This window comes from Amblyomma americanum, chromosome 1 (assembly GCF_052857255.1).
Source record: "Amblyomma americanum isolate KBUSLIRL-KWMA chromosome 1, ASM5285725v1, whole genome shotgun sequence".
Taxonomy (NCBI): domain Eukaryota; kingdom Metazoa; phylum Arthropoda; class Arachnida; order Ixodida; family Ixodidae; genus Amblyomma; species Amblyomma americanum.
The window spans coordinates 435342486-435357440 of NC_135497.1; the positions used below are offsets into that span (position 1 = coordinate 435342486).

At 47.8% G+C, this 14955-nt stretch overlaps 1 long non-coding RNA gene and 1 other non-coding gene across 2 annotated transcripts; one reads left to right on the forward strand and one right to left on the reverse strand.

Annotated features, from left to right (window-relative positions):
• Nucleotides 1–4746: 4746 nt before the first annotated feature.
• On the reverse strand, nt 4747–4819 carry TRNAP-GGG (transfer RNA proline (anticodon GGG)). Its single transcript has one exon. It is a non-coding gene; the product is annotated as a tRNA-Pro (tRNA).
• Nucleotides 4820–11237: 6418 nt separating this feature from the next.
• LOC144103955 (uncharacterized) lies at nt 11238–13580 on the forward strand. The gene is made up of 3 exons (XR_013308388.1): nt 11238–11479; nt 11646–11820; nt 13445–13580. It is a non-coding gene; the product is annotated as an uncharacterized LOC144103955 (long non-coding RNA).
• Nucleotides 13581–14955: the final 1375 nt, after the last annotated feature.

Sequence of the window (14955 nt, forward strand, 5' to 3'; positions counted from 1 at the left end):
CCGACCGAACATGCAGAACCTAGCATATCGGTGCTACAGGAGTGGCCAAACGTTGAATGGCGCCTTTATTTTGCACCCGTGGGATTAGGCTTCGCACTGCCAGATCCTGGCGCCGTTTTTCCGTCTCCTGGGCGTCGCGAGTAATTACCTGTAAGGATGCGTTCGCTCTTTTTCACGGGCCTGTAATTCTGGATCTTCACGTTGTCGTCGTTACCGCTTATATTTGCGGCGACGTTCGCGAAGTTCTTCCGAGTGCTGTTTCGAGTGACCCATTCTTTCTACCGCCGTTGTGAGCGATTGAGAGATGGCACATTCATGAGCCACGCACCACGAGCCACGTGATACTGACGTCAAAAATGCTCCTGACTTCGGGCGTTGCGCCATCGCACACACAGCGCTAATAGCGTGTGCTGCAAAAATATTTTAGGTATTGTACAATATGTCAATAATCACAGAAACTTCATCTCGTACTGCTTCCGATGTAACCAGCAGCGGATTCCACTAGCGTGTAGTCAAGAGAAAAAAAAACGAATATCAGAAGAGACATAACATAAGAAATGCCATTTGGTGCTAGAAATCGAGGACGGAACACTGAGAGGGAGGACCAGCGTCAACTACCGGCTGGGCTTATTTCTCGGAAAAGAACCGCTTTCCGCGATGTCGCTCCGAACCTCGTCCTCTAAGTGTATCGTCCTATTTTCTTGCGTCAGCAGCTTTTTGTCACCTATGCCTCGTAACGAACAACTTGGACTGAATCCTTGCTGGAATATCCAAAAGAATCTTTATCGACGCTGTGTCCTCTAACATAATGTTGTTGGTACTTCTAATACTATAAAAAAAGGCATGGGCGATTTTTTTTTTCGCTGAGGACAAAGAAGTGACAGTGTTTTTCTCACAGAGCCAAAAAGTCTTCAGGAGCTGTAAACAATTAATATAATGCACGTCGCTCTAGTTTGCACCAGTTCATGCCCTAACGGCTTACTCTTCAGACCCCGTACATTGCATGCATACCTCAATAATAGCACCGAAGCGCTTTGTAGCTGGCTCATTTCGTTTCGCTACCAATTGTCAGCATAACATCTGTCCTCCGATTCCGGTTGGAAGTAATAAGTACATCGAAGCGTGTTTCAATGCACTGAACACCCTAAAGCCAGTAACTGCCTTTCATGCGATGTAGCGGTGCGTACAGCGTTATTTGTGACCATGTATGGAAACGTGCAGAGCGATGGCGCTGCCTTTGTAATAATGGCTTGGCGAACACACAGCAAGTACTTTCTCCTAGAAATGTGGCGATAAAAGCAATGGTATGACTCTTTGAAGACAACTAATTTAATTTTAGAAAAAAAATCAGAAACTTTAAGCTTAACAGAACTAACGCAATTTACCAGGAACTTAAAATGATCAGGGTTCGCGCAGTATACCCGATTACCAATGTAAGGTCTTGCTCTGATGAGCCCTTAATTGGCAGCGATAGTTTCCGTAATGAGTGGTAATATTCAGTCCTGAAACGCCGCAGCCCTAATACCAGTAAGCGCCACAGGGATCCGCTGATGGTCTCTACTTGTGGCTTCTTTGACGGCCACTCAGCTGCACAGCAAGTTCACTAGTCCTGAAACAGCTGGGCTGACTGATAGGCTGACCTGTAAAAGACCCCTCGGGATCAAATGCTGCGGTGGAACTGAATGCTACCAGAAGAGGAATAGTAGAAAATGGGAGCAGTGGGGCACGGACAATGCAAACAAGTTTTTTAAAGTTATTGTTTTTAATTTGTTTCGGCAAACAAAAAAATCTTGCACATTCAAGCGGTTCATTGGCACCACAACTGACCAATCTTCTCAGTAAGCAGTGCGCGGATAAGGACAAAGAATATGAGAAACTCGTATAACAAAGAAGACAAAAACTCCCAAAAAATACATTCTAAAATACTTTGAATCGCTCGTAGTAAGAATAAGCAAAGCTTAAAGCATACTGACAGCAGTGCACAGTGCACCACGACATGGATCGAGAGTACACAAGCATGACGCTGTTTGTGTACTCATGTCTGTCCCTGTCGTGGTGCAATGGACAAAGTACCTGTTAGTTCTGACTTGTGTGGCGCTTTGCGAAATGAGTCAAATAAAACACTCGATGGATAGGAAAAATCACGGCGGAGGTCCTTCATCTGTCTCAACACATGGTAGGCAGTACTGATGTTTGATAGCTTAAACAGAAAAGGATAGGGAAAGGAGGGGCTCGCTATGACGTGCATATGAAGAAAGCCAACGGTTAGTGAAACCTTGGTTTGAATGACTGTCCTTGGTCTCGATGACTGTTGGCTTACTTCTAAAGTTTCGTAACCTGTAATAAAGTCGCTTCTTCGGCATGACTAGTGCTGGTCTTGAAAAGTCTCCACAGCTACCCTGAAAGGAAAAGCGTGCCGTGAACGGCCAAAGAGATACGGAGAGGCCGAGAGGTGGGGGACTGAGTGGACACCCTTCATGTGGCTGCGATCTCTGATGCGTCGAGAGACGGCTGGGCCTGCGAGGTGTGCAGGGCGCACGCTTGCTTGGACCACGCGCTGCGGCCGGAGTGCCGTGCGATGCCCGTATCGCTAGGTGGCGAAGCTTCGAAACAGAATATCTGTTCTCAGGCCGGTATGAGTGATGCGTTCTCTCGAGGAAGCCTCCGCGAGTCGAATAGCAGATGACGTCCGTTGAACGAGTGCTGCGAATGCGTTCGAAGGACCGTGCTCACAGCCGCCTTAATTGCGTACGCCTAGTGCGTGCATGCCGCCGCAGGGGCAGGTTATGCTCCACTGCCTTGTGAGAGGTGATCTGGTGCGGCTAAAGTGGCAACGCCTGCGAGGCAAAGGTTCGTTCCACCGTGGCTGCTGCGAATCGCCCGATGCACTGGTGGACACATGGACGGAAAACGGCGCGAAACCATACCCACGCCTGACATGCAGCACTCACATAAGACCTACACCGAAATGCGCACATTGCCTGAGCAAAGTGACGTGACTGGTCTCTCATGGTGGCTGCTGCTTTGCGGGAGGGAGACTTCCTCGTCACGTCCCTTGTTTTTGTATTCTCAGCGTTTCCACAGCGGGGCCCCTCGTATGATGTTGGGCGTCTATAGGAGCGCGTGACCTGGTTTCAGTGGGAAGACGACTCAGCGTGGCGCTATACATAGGCGTGGCTGACCACTGGCGGCGGGATACGCGGCCGTTCGAGAGACGACGACAGCCAGCCCAACGGGTGACACACGGTGCGCAAACTGGTTCCGCTGCTGCCCGATGAGGGGACGAGGATTGTGCTTCCACCGCTGCGCTTTTGGGTGCTGCGCCAAGTTCCTGACAATCGCAGTGCGCTCAAATGTTTACGTCTGCTGAACAGGGAAGCTTACAATCGATATCAACGTTGCTGCGAACAAAAAAATTGCTGAAAAAAAGTTTTTCAGCTTTACTGTGCGCACTGTATTGTTAAGACTCCAGTTCTCTCAATCAGAGTGGTGCGCACAAAACAATCCAAAACAAACCTGGAACATGCTGAGCCTTCCTAGCAGCGCTCGGTGCCGTCGACGAACGCTTCAGTGAGCTTCAAGTATCTTGGCGATGGTGATGCGCCCCAGGCGGGCAGCTATACCCCGCTTCACTTCTTTTAAATCGCTGTGTTACCTGTTTGCAGCGGGGAACATTTTAATCTTTACTGCAAGAGCTACCAACCAATTGGTGCAATACTTTTCAGAATCGTTTTCAAAAAATATACGAGCTTTTCAGTTTAACTCAGCGTGTTCAGGCTCTTGTTGTTGGCGTTGGGTATTATCTCATCAGACTGCAGTGGTAATCATCATTTCGGTATACAATCAGTTCCTGTTGATGTGGGAAGGAGGGGGGTACTTTCAAACAATACGCTCGGCTGCCTATGAGTGCGCTGCAATATCTATACCATCAGCGGGGGGGGGGGGGGGGGGGGGGGGTTAAGGAAAGTAAAGACATGCGCAGTTGTGAGAGCAAAGCGATAGTTACCTTCATACCTCCAGCTCATCAACAATCAACATCTTCTTAGGCATAAGAAGTGGTCTTGCTAACTCATCTGTCGTCTGGAAAAGCGCATCGCCGCAAATGCGTGACGTTCTCGGACTGAAAATTATATATATATATATATATATATATATATATATATATATATATATATATATATATGAAGCGAACAGTCACGAAACCAAGGTGCACCGGGAAATGTTTTGAACTTTTTTTTTAATGTTATAACCATTGAATTAGTTTAAAGAAAATTACTTATAAAGGAGCAGAAAAAACAACCATGCCACCGGTAGGATCCGAACCCACGACCTCCGAATATCAAGTCCGGTGCTCTACCAATTGCGCTACGGCGACGGCTGTTCAATCTGCTGCTTTCGTGGGTACTTATGTTTTGCGTGTAAGCGAACCTTGAGTGTGTTCACCAGCGCCAAGTAGCACGTCCTGCAATACCGCGAGTGTGACGTAGAACGTCATCTAACGGCGAGGGCGGAAATCGTACGAGAACCCTCTTATGCTACCTATGGCATCAAGACTGCCAGAACCGAGACCCTCGTTAAGCTAAAGCAGACAATGCAAATGAAATGAGAGGTTCGTTTGACAAACATATGAATAAAGCGAACAGTCACGAAACCAAGGTGCAGAAGGGAATGTTTCTAATTTTTTTAACGTAGTACCAATGAATTAGTTTAAAGAAAATTACTTATAAAGGAGCAGAAAAACAACCATGCCGCCGGTGGGATCCGAACCCACGACCTCCGAATACCCCGTCCGGTGCTCTACCAACTGAGCTACGGCGACGGCTATCCAATCTTCTGCTTTCGTGGGTATTTGTGTTTTGCGTGTAAGCGTACCTTGAGAGTGTTCACCAGAGCTACCCTCGCCTATAGCGGTGGACGTAGCACGTCCTGTAACGTCATCTAAAGGCGAGGACGGAAACTGCACGAAAACCCTCTTATGCTACCTATGGCATGATGTTCTACGTCACACTCGCGGTATTGCAGGACGTGCTACGTCCACCACTATGGGCGAGGGTGGTGCTGGTGAACACTCTCAAGGTTCGCTTACACGCAAAACATAAATACCCACGAAAGCAGCAGATTGGACAGCCATCGCCGTAGCTCAGTTGATATAGCACCGGACGCGGTATTCGGAGGTCGTGGGTTCGGATCCCACCGGCGGCATGGTTTTTTTTTTCTGCTCCTTTATAATTAATTTTCTTGAAACTAATTAGTACGCACTAAAGATTTTAAAAAAATTAGAAACATTCCCGTGTGCACCGTAGTTTGGTGATTGTTGGCTTCCTTCACATGTTTGCCAAACGAGTCCCTCATTTCATTTGCCTTGTCTGATATATATATATATATATATATATATATATATATATATATATATATATATATATATACTGTCACGGTGTTAGTGACAAGACAGGGACCCGGCAAGAGAGGGCTCGGTAGCCGTCCTTGCGGAGGGAGACGGCGAACTTCAACGTCCTTCAATCCGAGCGCCACCAGCGTCAACGTATTTTTGCTTGAGCGCCACATGGCATTCCTCCCCTCTTAAAGAAACGCGCGAAGAAGAGCGCGCGAACAAAAGCACACAAAAGCACACAAGAAATGTTCGAAGAATCTGGGGGGTCACCGCAAAAAATACGACTTTGTGCGTAAAACATGGACGACCTCTGGATGGTGTAGTCGACGTCTCTGCGGTGAAAGTGCCACGTTCGGGAGTACTTAGTAATTAACATCGCTGACGCGTCGCAAAACTTTTTAAGGGCGCAAAAATAGCGAAAAATGACCTTTTCTAAGAAGCCTCGCCGTCGAACAGGTATCCACACCGAAACCTGGCAGCCGGGATTGTGGAAGACTTGTCTGTGCCGGAGGTTGTATCGGCGCGAGTCTTTATCTTGTTACTTTTGTGATGTGAATGCATGCTAGCTGACGAGTCTGCTCGGCTTCGTAGGCAAACTGTTCAGTGTCAACAGAAAGTTGGTCATCGGTTGCACAAGGAAGCATTGCGTCGAGTATGGTCTGAACCTTTGTGCCGTAGAGGAGGCGGAATGGTGTGAAACAGGTCGTCTTTTGAACTGCTGTGTTACAGGCGAATGTCACGTACGGTATGATCATGTCTCAAGTCCTAAGTTGGACATCGACGTGCATCACCAGCATGTCCGCCATGGTCTTATTAAGCAGCTCTGTGAGCCCGTTTGCTTGCGGGTGGTAAGCAGTTGCGTTACGCGTGGTCGTACCGCCGAGTTGAAATATTTAGGCCATCATCTGGGGAGTAAAGGTGGTCCCTTGGTCGGTAATGACGAAGGTCGGGGCACCGTGCCGAAGTAGGATCTGATTCATGAAGAAATTCGCAACCTCAGACGCTATGCCACGGGGTAAGGCTTTGGCCTCGGCGTATCGAGTGAGGTAGTCTGTGGCAATGATGATTCACCAGTTGCCACCTGAGGACAAAGGGAAAGAGCCGATAAGATCCATGCCGACCTAATCGAGCGGAGCACGTGGTGGTGCACTAGGTTGGATGAGCCCCGGAGGTTTGGAGGCCGGGGTACGGTGCTGATATTGCCGACAGCTCTGAACACAGCGTTTAACAACCGTCGCAAGTTCGGGCCAGTAGAACTGCTGGAAAGCATGCGAGAGTATCCCAAATGGCCAGAGGTTGGTTCGTTGTGGCATGCAGAAAGTATTTCCTCTCGAAGAATTGTGGGCACGATGAGCAGGTAAGCTCGCGATCTGGAACCGGGTTCTTCTTATAGAGCACGCCTCGTTTCAGGGTAAACTACGACAGGTGTCGAGAAAAACATTTAGGAATGGTGGCCGTTTGACTTTCCAAATAATCGATGAGGTGTCGTCTCAGCGAATCGGCGCGCTGCTGGGTTGACAAATCAGGAGAATGGATAGCCCCAAGGAAACTGATATCGTCGTCCCTGTCGGGGGTTGCAAGATCGACAGGCGCACGAGAGTGGGCGTCGGCGTCTTCATGCTTATGTCCGGACTTAAAAACGATGGTGAGGTCAAACTCTCGCAGGCGAATGCTCCATCGCACCTCCTGTCTCGGCCGATAGTCGTCTCGCCTACGCCGAAGCCCTGCGGTGCCCTGCTCCGGCTTCGACGTCTTTCGTTCCTGCTCTTGCTGAAGTGTCGGGGCCTCCTGCAGTCGTGCTGCAGTACGCGGAACCTCCCAACCACCCGCGCGCAAAACCGACGTGTGGCGCACACCCGACCGACACCCACTATGCTTTCACTGTGGCGAACCGGGTCACCTCTATCGGCACTACCCCTACCGCCGTCTGGGCCTCGAAGGGTTTCCCGCCGATTCTCCTCGACCCCGCTATGGCGAACGACCCCGGGCTGTCGCGGATTTTCTTCAAGACCAACGTTGGCTACAGTCTCGTCGTCATCAGGCCCGATCCCCATCGCCGAGGGGTCGTCCTTCACCATCTACCGCAAATTTTTCCCGGGTGGCGCACGGCTGGTCGCCCAGCCCACGGCGGGAAAAAAACTGCAGCCAGCGACCTTAGGGGGTGGGCTCGCTGGACATCATCGCTGTGCGGGGGACCCCCCATCGACGCAGACGCAACATGACGCCTCGACGATTCCAAACTCCGCGGTCGCCGTTCACTTCGACACATCGACACTCCCTCGACATAACTACGCTTCGACGGTAACGAGGTCCGCAGTCCCCGCTCGCTCCGACACATCGACGCTGACACATGACGGCGCATCGACGATTACGACGCCCGCGCTCCTCGATCGCTCCGACGAACTGACGCCATTACAACGCCGACGAATTATCGGTGGCAAAGCATGCAGACAACGACGCCTGTGCCCGATCGTCCCGTTCGCAGCCTTCAACTCGCGAGCGGCTATCCGTAGACATACCTGTGATTCTCAATGGTCGCCACGTTCGAGCGTTATTAGATAGTGGTGCTGATTATTCGATTCTAAGCAGCCAGCTGGCCGTCATCCTCAAAAAGGTTCTTACATCATGGGCTGGCACAGACGTTCGCACTGCGGGTGGTCATCTGATTGCACCTCTCGGCATGTGCACCGCGCGAATTCAAGTCGGAGAGTCCACATTTCTCGTCAGCTGTCTTGTTCTGGATAACTGATCGCGCGACCTCATCTTAGGCGCCAATTTTCTGCGTGAATATGGGGCGATTATTGACCTTTGCGATAACAAGGTCACGTTTTCAACTCAGAATGCTATCGCCCTCAGCACTGCTCCGCGACCAAGCGAGATGCTTCGAGTTTATACGGACGCTGTCACCCTGTCGCCTCGAACCAGCGCCTTCATTACGGTCCAGTGCGTATCATTTCAGGACAGTGACACCATCACCGAAACCAACCTTTCATTACTGCTGATTCAAGGCGTGTGCGTGGCCCGCAGTCTGATCCCTCTTCACAGTGGCCAGTCACAGCCACTTGCTACCAATTTTACGCACGAGCATCGGCATCTTTTTCGCGGCACTTCCGTAGCCTTTGTCGAACGCATCTCCGGCGTTTCCGAGTGCTTCTCCTCAGAACCAGTGCACCCTCCTTTCTCCCTCGAGAGCCTCGACGTCCACTCCGAGCTGTCAACCAGCCAACGGGAACAGATTTGTGCACTATTGCTTGAATACAGAGAGTGTTTCGCCATTTTGTCGAAACTGCGTCTAACTAGCACAACCAAGCACCTTATTGGGACGTTCGATGACGTACACCCAATCCGTCAACACCGCTATCGCGTATCGTCTACAGAACGCGAAGTCATTAAGTCACTAGTTATAGAGATGCTCGAAGATGCCGTTATCCAGCCTTCCAACAGCCCATGGTCCTCGCTGGTTATCCTCGTTAAAAATAAAGCACCTCCCCCAGATTTGTTACGGTGTTAGTGACAAGACAGCGATCCGGCAAGAGTGGGCTCGGCAGCACGTCCTTCCGGAGTGGAGACGGCGAACCTCAACCACCTTCAATCCGAGCGCCACCAGCATCAACGTCTTTTTTGCCTCAGCGCCACCTGGCAATATATATATATATACACCTGTGTGTGTGTGTGTGTGTGTGTGTGTGTGTGTGTGTGTGTGTGTGTGTGTGTGTGTGTGTGTGTGTGTGTGTGTGTGTGTGTGTGTGTGTGTGTGTGTGTGTGCGCGCGCGCGTGCGCGTGCGCGTGCGTGCGTGTGTGTGTGTGTGTGTGTGCGCGTGCGCGTGCGTGCGTGTGTGTGTGTGTGTGTGTGTGTGTGTGTGTGTGTGTGTGTGTGTGTGTGTGTGTGTGTGTGTGTGTGTGTGTGTGTGTGTGTGTGTGTGTGTGTGTGTGTGTGTGTGTGTGTGTGTGTGTGTGTGTGTGTGTGTGTGTGTGTGTGTGTGTGTGTGTGTGTGTGTGTGTGTGTGTGTGTGTGTGTGTGTGTGTGTGAAGGAAGGCCATTTTGAATGTAAAATAGCAGGTCGCTGCCGCGTCAAAAAGGGGTTAGAGGAATGCAGAGGAAATCGCTAAAAGTTATTATTTATAGTGGCACATCACATGTGGAACATCAACAATGAAATGGTAATATTATACGCGGCTTTAGAGTGAAAATAGCAATGCAAGCATACGAAAGTGAAGTAAGAAATCGCCAAAACTGATTATGAAATTTTCTATGCAAGGATAATGATGGGATGTGCAAATGGCTTTGGCTTTGGTTACACTGGCGGTTCTATGATGGTTACTAAGGATGAATATATCTTAAAGATTTTCATTCTCTCAAGAGTTTTGAATAAGAGTAGTATGACCAAGATCCCAGAAGGTTGTTGCCAATTTGACCCGTGGCCGTATATAGATTGTGCATAATAGCAGTTTCAATGGTGACGGGTCTAAAGAGAAGTTTCTGCTAAAGTATTCAAGCCTATTAAGAGCTCTTGATGTGGTGTGTTCTGTGTAAATTTCAAGAAAAGTTGTTAGTATTGTTAACACCAAGGTGACGGTAAGAGGTTCTACTTTTCAATGGAGTATTGGTAAGATTATAAGTCGGAGAGGTCAGGTAATTACGAGAAACACTCACTGATTTGCACTTCCTTATACAATGCATTTAATATCACCGTACAATTAGGACGCCGCATAGTGATGCTTTCGTCGTCAGATTGAAGCGATGTACAGACAGAAACACTAGTGATCATAAGTTAGAGCACGCAATCGTCGAAAAACTAGCATATATTATATAAAACGTAAGTATGTAAGTAATTTATGTCTGTAGAAAACATGGCACCCAGCACTGACCGTTCAGGCACACCTGAAATAATTGGTGCCGAGAGGAAGCTCACTTCTTTATCAAAGACGAACCAGACAGAAATGTGAAGAAATTGTGCATCCAGTCAATTATGGCTGTATCCATACAAAACATGTTTAGTATATGTAATAACACCTAATGGATTACGTTGTAAAATGCTGACAAAGTTCGCAATTATTTGCAAAACGAATATCTAAATATGCGTGGAAGTTCTTGCTAAAGAAAGGAGCTGGGTGTCTAGAAAAATATTTGTGAAATCCATGCTAGGTAGGAGTGAAAAAAATGTCGCCTCCAATAGTCAGTGATGCTTGCTAACGTAATGTCCTCCATTATTTTTCAGGACACTGATCTAAGTGATACTGGTCTGTAATTGTTAGGATTAAGAGTTTATTTATTACTTATTTATTTGTTTATTTATATCCTGAAGGCATACAGCATTGAAAAGGCAATTGGTCGCATGACAACTGACACATAATACTGCAGCAGACAAGTAATAAACAGTAATATAAACAAAAATAATAATTTCTTCAAAAAATAACGATGTTAAAGCGTGTTAATCTATTCATTGAGTATAGTGTTTATAAATGGTAAAATTTCAGTAATCATTGAGATGGAAGAAGGGAGATGCTTCCAGTTTCTCGACGTGCATGGAATCAAAAAATTGGAAAAAGCGTTTGTGCGACATGGGGTCGATACAATCTCGATGATACATATGAAGGTAGAACGAGCAGTTCTCTGCGCAGCTCGTCGTGGCAATAACCCTTATGAAGGGAGACAGCGCAGTGCAACTTTTCTCGGGGATGTAATTCATATTAAGCCCAAGTTGGATTTCATGCTTGATACGCTTAATGCGCGATGATGGTTTGAGAGGATGAAGCGTGCCGCTCAATTCTGGATCACCCCCATCATTGAGGAAAGAAGGAAAAGAGGAGACGCTGCTACGTCACATTTTTTGAATCCGGAAGCGAGGGCTCCGCCATGACACTTGGCCGTTTTCTCAGCCAATGGCATGCGAGCGCCGTGAAGATCAACGCGAGCGGCGCGAGCAGACGATTTCGCGCCGCGCCAGGCTGTCGGCAGCTGTCAGACACGGCGGAAAGTGAGACTTCTGCTCCCATTGACAACAAAGACGCTGCGATGCCCAGCTGCTGCGTTCCTGGGTGTCGGTCGCGCACGCCAGGACAAGAACCGGGCGTCACTTTCCACACGTAAGTATACTGCATTTTGTTTTCGTATTTTATTGACTGCGTAATGAGTAAAATGCATGCTCGCAGAACATAACGCACGACACGGCGTGAACGTGGTATTCGTACCGCCCCGGCCTTATTGGTGGCTCTTTGTCCGAGTGCAGTGAATAATATTGTTTTCAAACAGGTTTCCGAAAGATCCAGAGCGAAGGAGGCAGTGGACTGAGGCCGTTAGACCAGGCCAAAGAGACTGGGAGCCAGCAAAATGGACCTGCGTATGTTCAAAACATTTCCTGCCCGAGCACTTCGATCGGATGTCGCCGCTCGTAGTTCGTATACGTGCGGATGCCGTCCCCCTTCAGGTGAGGAACCACCTTCTATACATTCTCAAGAGATTGGAAAGAAATGCTCTTATTGAGAAGGTGCTTTATTATAACTTGACTGCATAAGCATGCGTTCAATATGATGTTTTAGGTGTTCGTGCAAGAAATAGAACGATTTGTGAATAAATGGCTTTAGCTAGACGTTATGATCGAGTAGCGCGGCTACAGTACTCCCGCACTGATAAAAAGTAATTGTGTCATTATACTCCTAAACTGGCTGCGGTTTATATATGGCTCTGGTGAAATTCTGCTTACTGTACATGATAATTTATTCATTTATTAGCTTACGCACTCCATCATTAAAAGAAAATAAAAAAAGAGAGCATCGAGCACACCACAGTTTTCCTTGGGGCATCATTTCTATTTAATTTATATTACTTGTAGTGTGCAAATGTTTGCGCCTAGCAGTAGGCGGTGCATTTTTTGTTGTCATCTCGGCCATAGCACCTGGGAAGTGTCACTGAGAGAGCACTGTAATTCCTTAAAACTATAGTTCGTTTACAAAGGAAATCACGAAGAAGTTCCATAAGGCATAGAGCACCGTACGTATTTGCTCGCGTGATTTGCGCACGTTTTTTCTTTAATTAGGGCGCCAAAAAGAGGGTGCGCAATTTACGCGCAAGCGAGTTATCCGAACACGTCCTAAAAAAAAGGTTGGCACCCCTCGCCCCATGGCAACAAGGTTGACACGTCCCCCCCCCCCCCCCTTCCCCACGCTATAGCTCCCCGCGGGGTGGCATGACATGACGGCACGTGCTTAGCTCAAAGCAATAAACGCGCAAAGATTCAATCGCGAAGTCAGCTGTGGGAGGAGATAACGGGCAATAAAACGGGGCCCTTGCGTGTGGCCCGACTGACTAGCGGCAAACCGTATAGCAAACGGTACGGTAGAGTTTTGGATTCGGGCGCGCGAGCAACTGTTCGTCCGGGACAGCGACCGCCAGCGCGAGCAAGCCGGGTAAACGGCACAGTTCGCACCCGCGTACATGCTGGTGGTCTGGCTCAGCATAGTGCGCAAAATGTGCGAGTAGTTTTTTTTTTTTTTAATCGGGTTAAAAGTTTGAAACTTTTTGGGGTGCGCAATCTATGTGCGGGCGCAAATTACGCGAGTAAATACGGTAAATGTCATACACATAAGGAAAAAGGGAAGCATGAGACAAAGAAAAAAAGACAAAGCACAGGCAGAAAGCTTGGCCAAATGTTTAGGGGAATCCCGCAAAAAATTTATAGCTTTCTTTTAGCCGCATAGCTGCGCTTGGGTGGATGCCAATGAGTATAATTAGCTCCCTTATTATACAGATACGGCAGTTCTGCATATATAATTCCTCATACACATACCATACACACTTCATGGGGAATAGCTGGGTGAGCCTGAGGAGAGACACCCCACTATCCCTTCTCAAAAATATGGTAGACCTGCTGTACTAACAATGCATTTCTCTGCTGTTGCTTTCTTAAGAAATGGGTGCACTCTCGCCCACTGGCTGTGTTCCATATTGACAGTCTCAGATTGGTACATCTGTCTGTTGAATTACATGCATCTTTTTAGCTAAGGCTGGCGTTCCACTGCGAGCATGTGATGCACCTCATTATTCATTTACAGCAGGAACCCCTTTCACAGCAGCCAGGCGATGGCACAGCTGTTGCTGCCACTGCTCAGCATGGCGCCCAGCAAGCACTAACACAAAGTCACACATCTCCAGCGTCTCCACTGCAACAGGTATTTTCAAACAGCGCTGTTTTGTGACTACTATAGCTATTCAAAGCATCACAGTGGCTGTGTATATGTTGGAGTAGGAGCTACAAACACTGCTTCCTGGAACGGGCTCACCAGAAGATTTATCCGAATCCCATGACACACTAGTCATCATATTTCTTAACCCTTCAGAAAGCACTCAAAACAGTCTTAAAGTGTGATGCTCCACCTCCATCTTTCACTAGCTGCTTAAAGCTGAACACCTTGTATGCTTGGTACATGATGTATGCGTTAACAGACAAAGAGGGCAATATCATTAGCAATATGGATAAGATATCAAATAGCCAAAGAGACACAAATCTATGCGGTAGCCAATGCAATCAGAACGTTAATGAGAGAAGCCGCAGCGCACAGCAATGGGACATCCCGTAGCAGTAAGCGAAGAGGAAATAACGGAAGCCTTAGTAGGAATGAAAAGCGGGAAAGCAGCTGGTGAGGATCAGGTAACAGCAGATTTGTTGAAGGAGGGAGGGGAGATTCTGCTAGTAGAACTAGCCATCCTATATATGCAATGCCTTGTGACCTCGAGAGTACCAGGAGCTTGGAAGAATGCTAATATTATCTTTATAAAGGAGACGTCAAGGACTTGAAGAATTACAGACCGATCAGCTTACTGTTCATTGCCTACTAAGTATTTGCTAAGGTCATCGCTAATAGTCAGGACAACCTTAGGCTTTAATCAACCAAATAATTAGGCAGGCTTTCGTAAAAGATACTCAACAATAGATCATGTTCACGCTATCAGTGAGTGATAGAGGAATGCACAGATTATAACCGACCCCTATATATGGCCTTCATTGATTACGAGAAAGCATTTAACTCAGTGGAAACCTCAACTGTCATGCAGGCACTGCAGAATCACCGTGTGGAAGAGTGTTATGTGAAAATATTGGAAGATATTTATAACGATTGCACGCCTACCATAGTCTTCCATATAGTCAGCAATAAAATTCCAATAAGGAAGGGTGTCAGGCAGGGAGACACGATCTCGCCAATGCTATTCACTGCCTGTTTACAAGAGGTATTCCGCGGCCTGAAATGGGAACATTTGGGGATAAGAGTTAATGGAGAATACCTGAGTAATTTGCGATTCGCTGATGACATTGCCTTTCTAAGCCACTCAGGACAAGAACTGCAAAGCATGATCAATGAGTTAGACAGGCAGAGCAGAATGGTGGGGCTAAAAAATAATATGCAGAAAACCAAAGTAGAAACAGCAGTTCGCAATTGGTAGCGAGGTGCTGGAAGTAGTAAGAGAATATGCCTACTTAGGGCAGGTAGTGAACGCTAATACAGATCATGAAAGGGAAATAACTAGAAGAATAAGAATGGGTGGAGCGCATATGGCAGGTTCTCCC